The 12,500-nt window shown below is 45.6% G+C and overlaps 1 protein-coding gene across 6 annotated transcripts in view; it reads right to left on the reverse strand.

Annotated features, from left to right (window-relative positions):
* Positions 1-12,500, reverse strand: part of kcnab2a (potassium voltage-gated channel subfamily A regulatory beta subunit 2a) — a 135,812-nt gene that overhangs the window by 29,727 nt on the left and 93,585 nt on the right. The gene's annotated exons all lie outside the window — the stretch shown is intronic.

A 12,500-nucleotide genomic window follows, 5' to 3' on the forward strand; every position in this document is an offset into this window, starting at 1 on the left:
AAAGCGTGTGTTTGTAGACATGTATCTCTGTGTATGCGCAAACACCCCAGGGGGGCTTGGAGGGCTTCGTCCTGCCTGCATATGGGGGATATGGGTCTGGGCAGGCAACAAGGGCCCCCAGCTTTGCCCGCACAGATACTGGGTGCAACGGCCAGGGTACTGTTGCCAGAGGATGGTATGGTTATGCAGGACATTTGCAGGAAGGTCTGACAGGAGAGAGGGAGGGAGAGGAGAGAGAGAGAGAGAGAGAGAGAGAGAGAGAGAGAGAGAGAGAGAGAGAGAGAGAGAGAGAGAGAGAGAGAGAGAAAGAGAGAGAAGCGAGGGACCACAAAAATAAGGAAGGGGGGGCAGATGGGGTAAAAGAAGAAAAGAAAGTAAGAGGGTGAGAGCAGAGGAAAGCAGAGAGAAAGAAAAAGGGCGAGAGTGCAAGGGGACAGAAAGAGATCGACAGGCCAGAAAGAACACACTGTGAACATAAACCTCCAAGCCCTTAGTACCTCTGCTAACCCTCGGTAAAAGCACACTGTGTGTGTGTTTTCATATCTTTTTAAGTGTGTGTGTGCATATACAAGTTTGGCTATTTATTTGTGTGTGTGTGTGTGTGTGTGTGTGTGTGTGTGTGTGTGTGTGTGTGTGTGTGTAAGAGATGGGGCACCATGCAAGTGCTAACACACGCTTTTTAGTATCCCTAAAGAGTGACACACACGCTTTAGGTCCTAAGGCACAACTCTTTTTCACAGCAATGTGCGTGTGTGCGTGTGTATTTGTGAATGCCAAGCCAGAAAACAAAAGTGACATATAACTTGCGGCCAGTAGCGTCATTTGATGCACCACAGCTCTAATGGTCTCTTTACATTTGGCACTTCACATCTGAGGAAAGAGGCTTTTTTCTCAGCTCCTGCTGATTCAACACTGATGAGCGGTCGCGGGCATTAGTGATGGCAAACACACAACAGCTATATGGCCGTTGCATAGTGTTTTAGGAACGCAAAAGTAAAGAGATGCTGGTTGCTTTTGATGCACATTGTTGAATTGATGAGAATGATTTCATTTTTTACACCATGTACGTGTTTGTGTATATACTTTCTGAGATCTATGGAGCACACAGATAAAGCTGATGTATGCGTAGAGGGATTAAGGATGATATAACAGACTGTCTGTGTGTGGGGGAGTACCTATGCATGTGTGTGATTGTGTGAGATGAGAGTACACCCAGTACATGCATGTGTGCTGGTGGTATGTGTAAAACTGAACGTGTGTGTGTGTGTGTGTGTGTGTGTGTGTGTGTGTGTGTGTGTGTGTGTGTGTGTGTGTGTGTGTGTGTGGTTAGGGTTATCATCGTGTGGGCGTCTTGTGTGGGGCTCAGCACAAAAAGACAAATGGCTGTGATTTCTGGCAGTACAGTAAAAAGAGCTCTTTAATTTCATGCAAGCGTCAGCTCAATCCACCACACTAGTCTTATTTTATTGCCAAGCCCAACACAGTGAATTATGTGGTGGCTCAAGCCTGTGTGTGTGTGTGTGTGTGTTTGTGAACTCTCATTTATGGCTACTTTATGCTATTGAGGAGTCTCCCACTCTCTTAACACCTTAGCAAGGTTAAGAATTGAGAACCTTGTTCTCTGTAGTCTTGTCTGCCATTGTTGTGTACTCCCCATGCCTGTATACGCGTGTGTGAGTGTGTGTACTCTTATGTCTGTATTGGTATGTCTCAGTGTTTTAACAGTGCGTGTCTGGGTACACTGTCCATGCCAAAGCTGTCCAACGCTAAAGAACTGCCAAGGCTATATGACAGCAGGGCTGTTGTCGTAGGAGTTTTGTGCTGACTCTTCTGCGCTACTTCTGAGCATTTGACCCAACTACACAAGTGGTCCACGAGACCAGAGCACATGCCATTTGACACAAAACGCTGTGACCAAGGCAACGAGGTGTAATCCAAACTCCAGAGGTCTCACTGTTGTAAATTAACGTGACAGAATCAGGTCGGGCTGGCTTTATGATAGAAACAAATTCACCCATGAAAAACATTCATTAAATAGCATCATCCCCAATTGATGTGTTGCTTTTCATAATATCAACACATAATGTTTACGTGTTTGATGGCCTCTCATTTAAAAGCTGGAGATGCAATTCACTTGCCACTGTCTCTACTCTGTGAAAGCTGGAGTCAGTCCGTAACAGTAACATAACAGTCGGCAGATGAACTTATTGGTTTCAAACGTAGAGTATGATGTCTGTTTTTTTTCCCTCTGTATTTCAGAGATTTAACTGAACACTTAATGTGATTTGTCCAGATTAACCAGACAGTAAAACATAACCTCTGCACTTTGACTGACAAACATCAGTACTGTATTTTTCGGACTATAAGTCACTCAAAAAATGCGTCATGAAGAAGAAGAAAAATATATAAGTCGCACCAGACTATAGGTCGCTATTTAGAATTTTTTTTCACAAAATCCAAGAACAGACAGACTTTGTAACTAGACACATAGAGGCCAAAAAGATCGACAATTCTACCGGGAATGTTAATGAAGACAAAGGAATGAATGGCGGCAAGCTGAGGCGAGCTAGGCGATAACGAAGGCAGCCAAGGAGGGCCCCACGGTAATTGTAAAGCAATTTACAAAAGATTCACAGAACAAAAATGATGATGTGGTACAGTGGGCATTACTTCAAATTGGCCGGCTTCACGCGTGATTCCACGCAACTTTAATTTGTATTTCCCCAGTGAAGCTGCAACGACGCTGCAACAACCCAAACAACCACCAGATGGCTCTTGTGAGCAGGGTGTCTCGTAAAAAGAAATGGAGCCGTGTCCTTCCCAATAGAGCTACAGTATAAGTCCATGAGTAGGCCTACTAGAAGGCATTGTTTCAATTTAATTTGAACATAACATATCTGGATAACGGGTGAGGAATGTTTAGGAGACAGACTATCATAGCCTACATCCTCAAATTATGGCAGGGGTCTTTTATTTACTTAGGCTGCGCAAAGCACAGGCCTTTATTTGGGGCAGGCTTGTATTCGAGGCAAGCCTTTATTTCTTATGTGCGTTCTATTGTGAGACATGTGTTTCGTTTGGAGTGTCATACCGGTAGGCTATCAAAAGCAGAAATGTCTGACCTGTCGCAAGTTCACTAAAGTCCCGATCTCATTCCACAAGCCTAGAGTGCCCTTTCGAGGCTGTAGATAGACGGTATACTGACTAACATTTAAAAACATGTTAAATTATATATATATATATATATATATATATATATATATATATATATATATATATATATATATATATATATATATATATTGATATATAAGTTGCACCTGACTATACAAACTATGGAAAATAGTGTGACTTGTAGTCCGGAAAATACCCCCCCCCCCGGTATTTGCTTTTTTCTGTAGCTCAGTCAACAACAACAACAACAACAACAACAACAACAAGCATTTATATAGGCTAGCACTTCATCAAGCCACCCAAAGCAATTTACAGTGAATGGGGAACCTCACTAACCACCACTAATGTGTAGCACCCACCAGACAGCCATTACTTGCTAGACTGCTCACCACCACACACTTAAGACTAGCGCTGGGACCGCTGATACTTTAACCTGCTCCATTCTAATGTCCCTGTTAGAATGCAGACACATTTCCCTTACCCTGACAAGCAACTCCCGGTAAATAAAACTAGCAGTGTCATCCTAGCTGTGTCCGAGTCACAAGCTCATCTTACAGGACGCTTAACTAACAGTGAGGTATATACAGTATCACAGTTTAGGAGTTCTCTCTATAGGGAGGGAAAGTAATCTCATCGCCATCTAGTGGTTGCGTTCCTAGAGTTTAGCGGAGGGGATGGGATTTTTTTTTAGAAAAAATATATCTCGGTGCACATTGGGATCTTAATTTAATGCCTTCCATATGTTAGGCACTGGGGTCACCTCTATTGCTTCAAGTGGTCATACCTTATTTTTAGGATCAGTTGAATTGTTTTGAGTTTTTGTCGTAACATGGTGATAACAAACTACAGTTGCATGTGACGTCACAGGTTTGGGCGCTTAATCTCTAACTGATCAATACAGCAATTTGCTTAACTGGCTTTGTAATAACGGAAGGTGATGTAAACCGCGTGGTGATAACCTTTATGTCTGGATAACTGGTGTTGTGCTTCTACTCACATGAAGAGCTGGCAGTAAGTGTTAAGTGGCAATGCTAACCAGGCTAATAAACAAACCATGCTACCGTGAGTAACGTCAAAGGGTAAAGTCACGTGGCTTTTTTGTAGTTCGTTTCTGAAACAAAAGGAGCCATTTCGATATTTTTAAATAAGGCAAAATATGGTCTGACATTTTCACAGTTAGAAGATTATTACTGTATAGACACTGAAAAATATTTTTGGTGGATAAGATCGCTGATTTGGCTTCACAGTATTTTTAAAAAAAAAATAGGTCTATGGGACTTAACATTGGAGCTGCTCTTCGATAGGAACGCAACCACTTGGGGCACTGGTTTTCACTTTCCCTCCCTATAAACACACTGAAAACATGGCTAAAGTGCTTGTGCGATTTGGGCACTACTATCTTAGCTGAAGGTAGTTCAGAAGTCTTGAAATAAAAGTTTGTTTACTACAAAGGCTTGTTTACTACACAAAAAGTATGTTGCAATCAAGCCTATAGAATTATGAAGGTTAAGATTATTTGTTACTGTATGTGTTGCCTATGTGCTATTTAATTTAATTTAATCTAATTAATTAATTATATTTGTTTTACAATAATTGTGGATTATGATGCATGATTATAATGTTTGTATGTATAGCCTAAGCCCCAAATCTAGAAACCAAAGCTATTCAAGAGCAAATTTGAACCCTTCCAGAAATAGCATGCTTTAAATATGCGGTTTGAAACTAATGGAAAAATTGTGTACTTCTGCTTCACTTTTTACACACCTTCAAAAGCACTGCCTTAAAAAGTAGGCTGCCTCAACTTAAGTGGGTCAGTTTAGACCTTGAATAGTGCATCCATGGTGGAAACAAACTTGGATAAAGTTGAAAATCTACTAGTTTTAAAGAACCACATTGTACCAGGTTTGCAAGCATAAGCGTATTCTTAGTGAGGGAGTCCACAAGGCTTGACATGGGAGACTAATTTGAGTGTGTGTGTGTGTGTGTGACTGGGGACCGTCATCCTCTTTTTTTCTCACTTGTTTGTCATGTGTGTGTGTGTGTGTGTGTGTGTGTGTGTGTGTGTGTGTGTGTGTGTGTGTGTGTGGAGACTGGGCCCTTTGTCAGCAGTGTGTCGTGCTGAATATTTCACAGCCTGAAGCCTGAATACTGCATGATGGACAAGTCCCATCGTCCGCAGTGTTGCCTCATGCCAACACAGAGCCAGGCCAGAGCAGCCCAGGACCACTTTGAATCTTCTCTGGACACGAGAGAGAGAGAGATAGAGAGAGCAAGAGAGGGAGGGAGAAAGAAAGAGAGAGCAAGAGAGGGAGGGAGGGAGAGAGAGAGAGAGGGGGGGGAAAGAGAGAGACACACAGAGGAAAGTGAGAAAGAGGGAGAGAGAAAGAGAGAGAGAAACAGAGTGAGAGTTGTAGAGAGAAAGGGATAGAGAGGGATTGAGAGTGAAGATGGATGGATGAATAAAAAGAGAGCAAGATAAAGGGAGTGGAGTGCAGCACGGCACACGCAAGAGACTGAAAGCAAGGGATGCACACACACTCCAGCCAGTAATGAGCTTTCCCTCCTTCCAATCACCACTACAGCCAGCCCCCATAACGAGAGACGAGAGAGAGAGAGAGAGAGAGAGAGAGAGAGAGAGAGGAGAGGAGACTTCCAGGGCTGGCTCCTGAATTAGCCCCGGTCGGGGCCACTGCAGCTGACTCATGTCCCCACGAGGCCTTATTACCCCTTCAGCGGTGGGGGTCAGTAAGTGTTTGCCCCCCAGGGGCGACATGCGTACCGAACATCCGTGTCCACTCCGGCCCTGTCCTCAAACCCACTGAAGCTATTCTGGGACCGGAGCGCTGTTTGTTTGCAGCGATGCATCCTTCTCAACTAGCATCGGTAAACACAAAAAAATCTTCCTTCATTCCCCCAGCGCCATTAATGAGGTAGACTGAGGAGCACAGATGCACAAGTTTGGTATCAGAAGAACTGAAGAAGTCTCCTGTACTGCTGCCAGAGGCTTAAGTACACAAGCAGTCCTGGTGCAAGGCTGCTGATATTCCAGCTCAACAGCCAATCAAATAAGTATATATACTCCTTTGATCCCGTGAGGGAAATTTGGTCTCTGTGAATTAGTGAAACACACTCAGCACACAGTGAGGTGAAGCACACGCTAATCCCGGCGCAGTGAGCTGCCTGCTACAGCGGCGCTTGAGGAACAGTGAGGGGTTAGGTGCCTTGCTCAAGGACACCTCAGCCGTTCCTACTGGTCGGCGCGGTTCGAACCGGCAACCCTCCAGTTACAAGCGAAGCGCTAACCAGTAGGCCACGGCTGCCCCAAAATAATATAAAAATAGACCCCTCTCTTCCCACTTATTCACCCCTTAATGCCATGTTGTTTTCTGTGTAGCGAATCAGTGTTAATTTGTTTAGTTTCCTATTCACAGACCCAGCACAGTGCACCAACACCAGACGCAGACACCTTTTTATGGCTTGTGTTTTTTTGGGCCAGTGTTGTAGAACTTGACGAGACGTGTCCTATTGTGTCATATTGTGCATTTTTTTGTTCTCGGGCTACCTTGGGAAATACAATTAAGTAAATACAAATAAATAAAGTGTAATGAGTTATAATCCTAGACTTCAACTTTATATTGAACTTTGCCACGCCTGTGGTAGTCCATGCCACCCGTAAAAATGTCTATGGAAGTGGGTCTGCCTCTTCCATACCTGGGACCCGGGGCTGAGCTACACCGAGACAGAGAGAGGGAGAGAGACAGAGAGAGGGAGCGAGAGAGAGAGAGAGAGAGAGAGAGCAGGAATAGCCGTCCTACTGACCCCAGCCCCACTGCTTCTCGGCCAGACAGTGGAAACTGTCGCTCGTACTGGAACCAGAGTTTCAGACGCCATCGGTGGACATAAATCAGTGTGTGTGTGTGTGTGTGTGTGTGTGTGTGTGTGTGTGTGTGTGTGTGTGTGTGCCCATGTGTTTGTGTGTATGTGTGCACGTTAGAGCTTATAATTTACTACCATTACCCATAAACATTTGGCATTTATGCTTGCGTGTGTGTTAATGATTACTCCATGGTTACGCTCGAACACACACACACACACACACACACAGACACACACACACAGAGAGAGTGAAATTAGAAATGAGAACAACTGGTTTGATCTTTGCTCTTTCCATGAGCAGAAGCATTAGTAAAGAGTTCCATTCGCTGCATTCTACCACTGCACATTAACCAGCATGGTGTAAGATGGGTCCAGTCAACAACCACTGCTGCTAGCCACTCTGGGCACTGTTTGGGTACTGGGTCCATCCCAAATAGACCAGACATTACCAATAATCTGTCCACATACGGAAACTCTACACACCAGCTGAGTAGAAGTCGTATATGGGGTTGGGTTGGGTTGGGTAGGGGGGTAAAAGGAGCCTTGAAGGATGGGAGGTCGGCAGCTTTAAACAAGAATCGTGAGGATGACGAGCGAGAAAATAAATACAGCCCTGGATTCCACTTGACTATAAATACGCACTTCAGACACACACACACACACACACACACACACACACACACACACACAGTTCCCATTACGCGTACACTGTTCATGGTCTTTGTTCTCCAAAATGTTTTATGTAATGTGTATTGAGGCTGCAGGCCCACCTCCTACACTCTGTCTAAAAGCAGCTCTGCTCCACCTGAGAGGGCCTCCTCTACGCACTGCAACCAGAACCACATGAACTACCGACCAAGCGCTTCAAAACCCACTGCCTGGTGACACTCTACACTGCAACCCACACACACACACACACACACACACACACACACACACACACACACACACACATGAAGCTACACAAACACAGAATCTAACCAACCTCCACAGACACAAAACCCCATACTCACACACACACACACAAACACACACACACACAGAGGTGGGCCTATCTTCAGGTATTAATTGAAAGCCTAAAATGCAATCTCCTCAGCGAGCTGCTTCAAGCATTTTAAAGGACTGCAGCAGCCTCAGGGGACAGTGCTGAGCTGGAATGGACACACAAACACAAACACACACACACACACACACACACCAGAGTCCAGTCTTAAGTGGGCCAGTGGGGACCTAGAGCTGCAAGACTAGCGCTTGATCCACTGTCCACATACTTGAAAAAGGCTGGAGTGGACACAAGTGTTGTTTGCCCTTGTTCAGTGAGACAATAAAACATTATTCATTGTCTTTGGTCATTGAATCTCAATGATGCTTTTCGCTTGGGACACAAATCAGTATGTATCTTACGCCCACTAATGGATACACAAGTCTGAATATTATAGAACACTATTGAATACACTGCTAACCCCACATATTAGCTCATGTCCTCTAGAAGGCTTGACACGGACTGAAGCAATGCTGAGAGTCTGAGTGTCGATTCTATTTTACTATCTCTCTCTCAGTGGCAACCCCCATTGAATACACAGTCCACTGAAGAGGGACAGTGAAGCATAGTGATGAAACACTATGGCACATTACAGCAGTGTGAGAAGCGCTCTGAGAGAAGGTTCTTTGCTGAGTGGGTGAGAACAGTGAACTGAACCGAAGAAACTGAATGTCTAGGACACAGAGATGTCTTTGGTTCTGACTCTAGAGCCCTGAGTACTGGGCTCTCTATTGTTCTGTCCAAAGGAACCCAGGCGGTCCTCGTTGTCAATCGCCATTACTAATCCACACACCATGGTTTCTCAAAGGAGGAGTTTTGTGAGCCTCGCCACAAATACTGTATGCGTTTTGATGCACCCCTCTGGCCTGTACATAAGGCCCAGCTAGCGGTCAGGTCAGCAGAGCCCCAGTAGAGCGAAGTCTAGAGGAGCGCAACTCCACCGGCTAACTGCACTGAGGAGGGATTACTCAGTGATGGGACACTGAGACGCACTAGTATATGTGTGTGTGTGTACATGCATGCGAGTGAGTGTGAGTGAGTGAGTGAGTATAAGTATATATACTTTTTTGATCCCGTGAGGGAAATTTGGTCTCTGCATTTAACCCAATCGGTGAATTAGTGAAACACAAACAGCACACAGTGAACACACAGTGAGGTGAAGCACACACTAATCCCAGCGCAGTGAGCTGCCTGCTACAATGGCGGCGCTCGGGGAGCAGTGAGGGGTTAGGTGCCTTGCTCAAGGGCACTTCAGCCGCGGCCCACTGGTCGGGGCTCGAACCGGCAACCCTCCGGTTACAAGTCCAGAGTGCTAACCAGTGGGCCACGGCTGCCCCATATGAGTGAGTGTGTGTGTGTGCATGCATGTGAGTGTATGTGCATGTATGTGAGTGAGTGAGTGAGTGAGTGAGTGAGTGTGTGTGTGTGTGCATGCATGTGAGTGTATGTGTGTGTACGTGCATGTATGTGAGTGAGTGAGTGAGTGTGTGTGTGTGTGTGCGTGCGTGTGTGTGCATGTGTGTGAGCGCCTTTGATGTGAACGTATCCATTTCCTTTCCAATTCCCTTGCCACTTCTTCTACTCTCTCTGGTCTCTCAGAGTGGTTCTGGCATCCTGGAAATCCTCCCCATAACACTCAACCTTCCCCTCTCAGTGAGAAAATAGAATAATGAAAATCCTGAAAATCCCATAATCAAATCCCTGACTGCGTGGAACAGGAGCACAAACACACACACACACACACACACACACACACACACACACACGCCAATGCCAAGACTAATGAGGGAGAGGAGAGGGGGGGAGGTAATGAAAGCTAAACGTTTCTCTCAGGCATAACAGCGCAAGATTAATACAGCTATTTCTAGGGGGCCTCCACAAAAGACAGTAACCAGAGAGAGAAAGAGAGACAGAGAGAGAGAGAGAGAGAGAGAGAGAGAGAGGGAGAGAAATGATAAAGAAAACCAATGAGAGATGGAGAGACACAGAGGAGTGTAAGAGGTGAGAGTGAGAAAGGGGGAGTGAGAGAACGAGAGAGAGAGAGAGAGAGAGAGAGAGAGAGAGAGGGGGGGGGATAAATAAAACCAATGAGAGAGATGGAGAGACACAGAGGAGTGTAAGAGAGATGAGAGTGAGAAAGAGGGAGTGAGAGAGAGAGAAAAAAGAGAAGGAGGGGTGGAGAGAGGGAGTGTGAAAGACGGAGTCTGCGTGCTGTCACACTGAACATGCACAGGCTTAATTAAACCCCCATCAGTCAGACACACTGCAGGCAGAGTACTCATCTTCAGTTTCACCAAACACGCCATTCTCATCAGAGCTAGGGATTACACTAAACACACACACACACACACACACACACAAACTCTAAAAACACAAGCACTGACTGATGCATACAGTCTATTCAGCTGTATCCATACTGCAGTAAATATGATGCACTTTGTGGAGAGTGGAATGCGCAGGTAAGTGAGAGCACTGGTAGCAGTGTTTGTTGCATGGTGTGTAGTGTATAGTGTGTGTGTATGTGTGTCTGTGTGTTGCGGGGGGGTTTCATACACCCACACATTCTCACTCATGAAAGACAAGCTGCGCGCACACACACACACACACACACTTCCCACTACTTACACATAAACACTTTGCCCATCACTTACACTTGCACTAATTTCTGCAGACTAGTGGAAATGTATATAAATATTGAGTGATGCACCGTCAGAATCATCATACACAGACACACACACAGACACACAGACACACACACGTGTGGAAGCTTTGTGGAAGCGTTTCTCATAAAGCGTATGGTTATGCTTAACCATAAATAATCCTGACAACTGTCAGATGCCTGAGCCCTGTCGCTATTGGAAATCAAACTTGATTAGGAAGCACCAATCAATCATGTTTTTGACGTTTACTTACCGAGCTAACTCAAAGAGACATCCAAAATGTATCTGTGAGGACTGAGGAGTTTCTTAAACGCTCATTTAAAATTAAATCTCAGCCAGCTGTTGGATGCAAATGTAGAAATGGGCCCATCTGTTGCAACACAATTACCAAGATACGCTTTTTGACAGAAGAGAGTGGAGGACTGAGGAGGAATAGAGGGGAGAAGAGAGGAGAGGAGAGGAGATGAGAGGAGAAGAGAGGAGATGAGAGGAGAGGAGAGGAGATGAGAGGAGAGAAGAAGAGAGGAGAGGAGATGAGAGGAGAGGAGATGAGATGAGAGGAGAGGAGAGGAGAGGAGATGAGAGAAGAAGAGAGGAGAGGAGATGAGAGGAGAGGAGATGAGAGAAGAGGAGATGAGAAGAGAGAGGAGGAGATGAGAGGAGAAAAGAGGAGGAGATGAGAGGAGAAGAGAGGGGAGGAGATGAGAGGAGAGGAGATGAGAGAAGAGGAGATGAGAAGAGAGGAGAGGAGATGAGAGAAGAGAGAGGAGGAGATGAGAGGAGAAAAGAGGAGGAGATGAGAGGAGAAGAGAGGGGAGGAGATGAGAGGAGAGGACTAAGGAGGAAGAGAGGGGAGGAGATGAGAGGAGAAGAGAGGGGAGGAGATGAGAGGAGAAGAGAGGGGAAGAGATGAGAGGAGAGGACTAAGGAGGAAGAGAGGGGAGGAGATGAGAGGAGAAGAGAGGGGAGGAGATGAGAGAAATGAATCGATCTCAGTGCGGAATTGCTCACATCAACTCGTGCCTGCGCTCGTACCGTCAGCATGCTCCTAGCAATTTGTGTACCATCTGCCTGCTGTCAAAACTGACAATGGTGTGTCTGCGTACGTGTGTGCGCTTCTGTCAGTGATTTAGCCTCAGCAATAATTCCACTGTCTCAATTCCCCCCCCCCCCCCCCCCCCACACACACACACACAAGTCAATCAGCTTTCTGGAGAACAGCCAAGAGCTTGATCAACTACAAATGAATTAGTCTGGAATCATTTGTACATTTGCATCCTCAAGACAGTGACGATGGCACCTTTTGGGGTACTTTGGGCAAAAGCCTCTGCAAAATCCCATAGCCATACTAAAGGCTGGTGGGAAGGTTTAGGGGGGCGGTCTTCCTTATGTTGACAGGGATCATTATTATTTGCAGGACTTTCCAAACACATGGAGTATGGAAACATGGACAATCAGTGGAAACCTTAGCACTAAACTCACACCAAAATAGGTCTCTACAGTTAACAAGGCCATGGACTTCTGGCTTGGATTTGTCATGATGGAGAGACTCCCCATATAAAAACACACACACACACACACACATGCATGCGCGCGCACACACACACACTCACATATTCCAAAACCGTGAGAACCTGGTAAAGGCATCCATGTGGCCTCATCCCTGAGGGTGGTCTATGGTTGCGTCTCTCCACTTTACACACACACACACACACACACACACATGTAGATATACACGGCCTGACGAG

Source organism: Alosa sapidissima, chromosome 4 (genome assembly GCF_018492685.1).
Source record: "Alosa sapidissima isolate fAloSap1 chromosome 4, fAloSap1.pri, whole genome shotgun sequence".
Taxonomy (NCBI): domain Eukaryota; kingdom Metazoa; phylum Chordata; class Actinopteri; order Clupeiformes; family Clupeidae; genus Alosa; species Alosa sapidissima.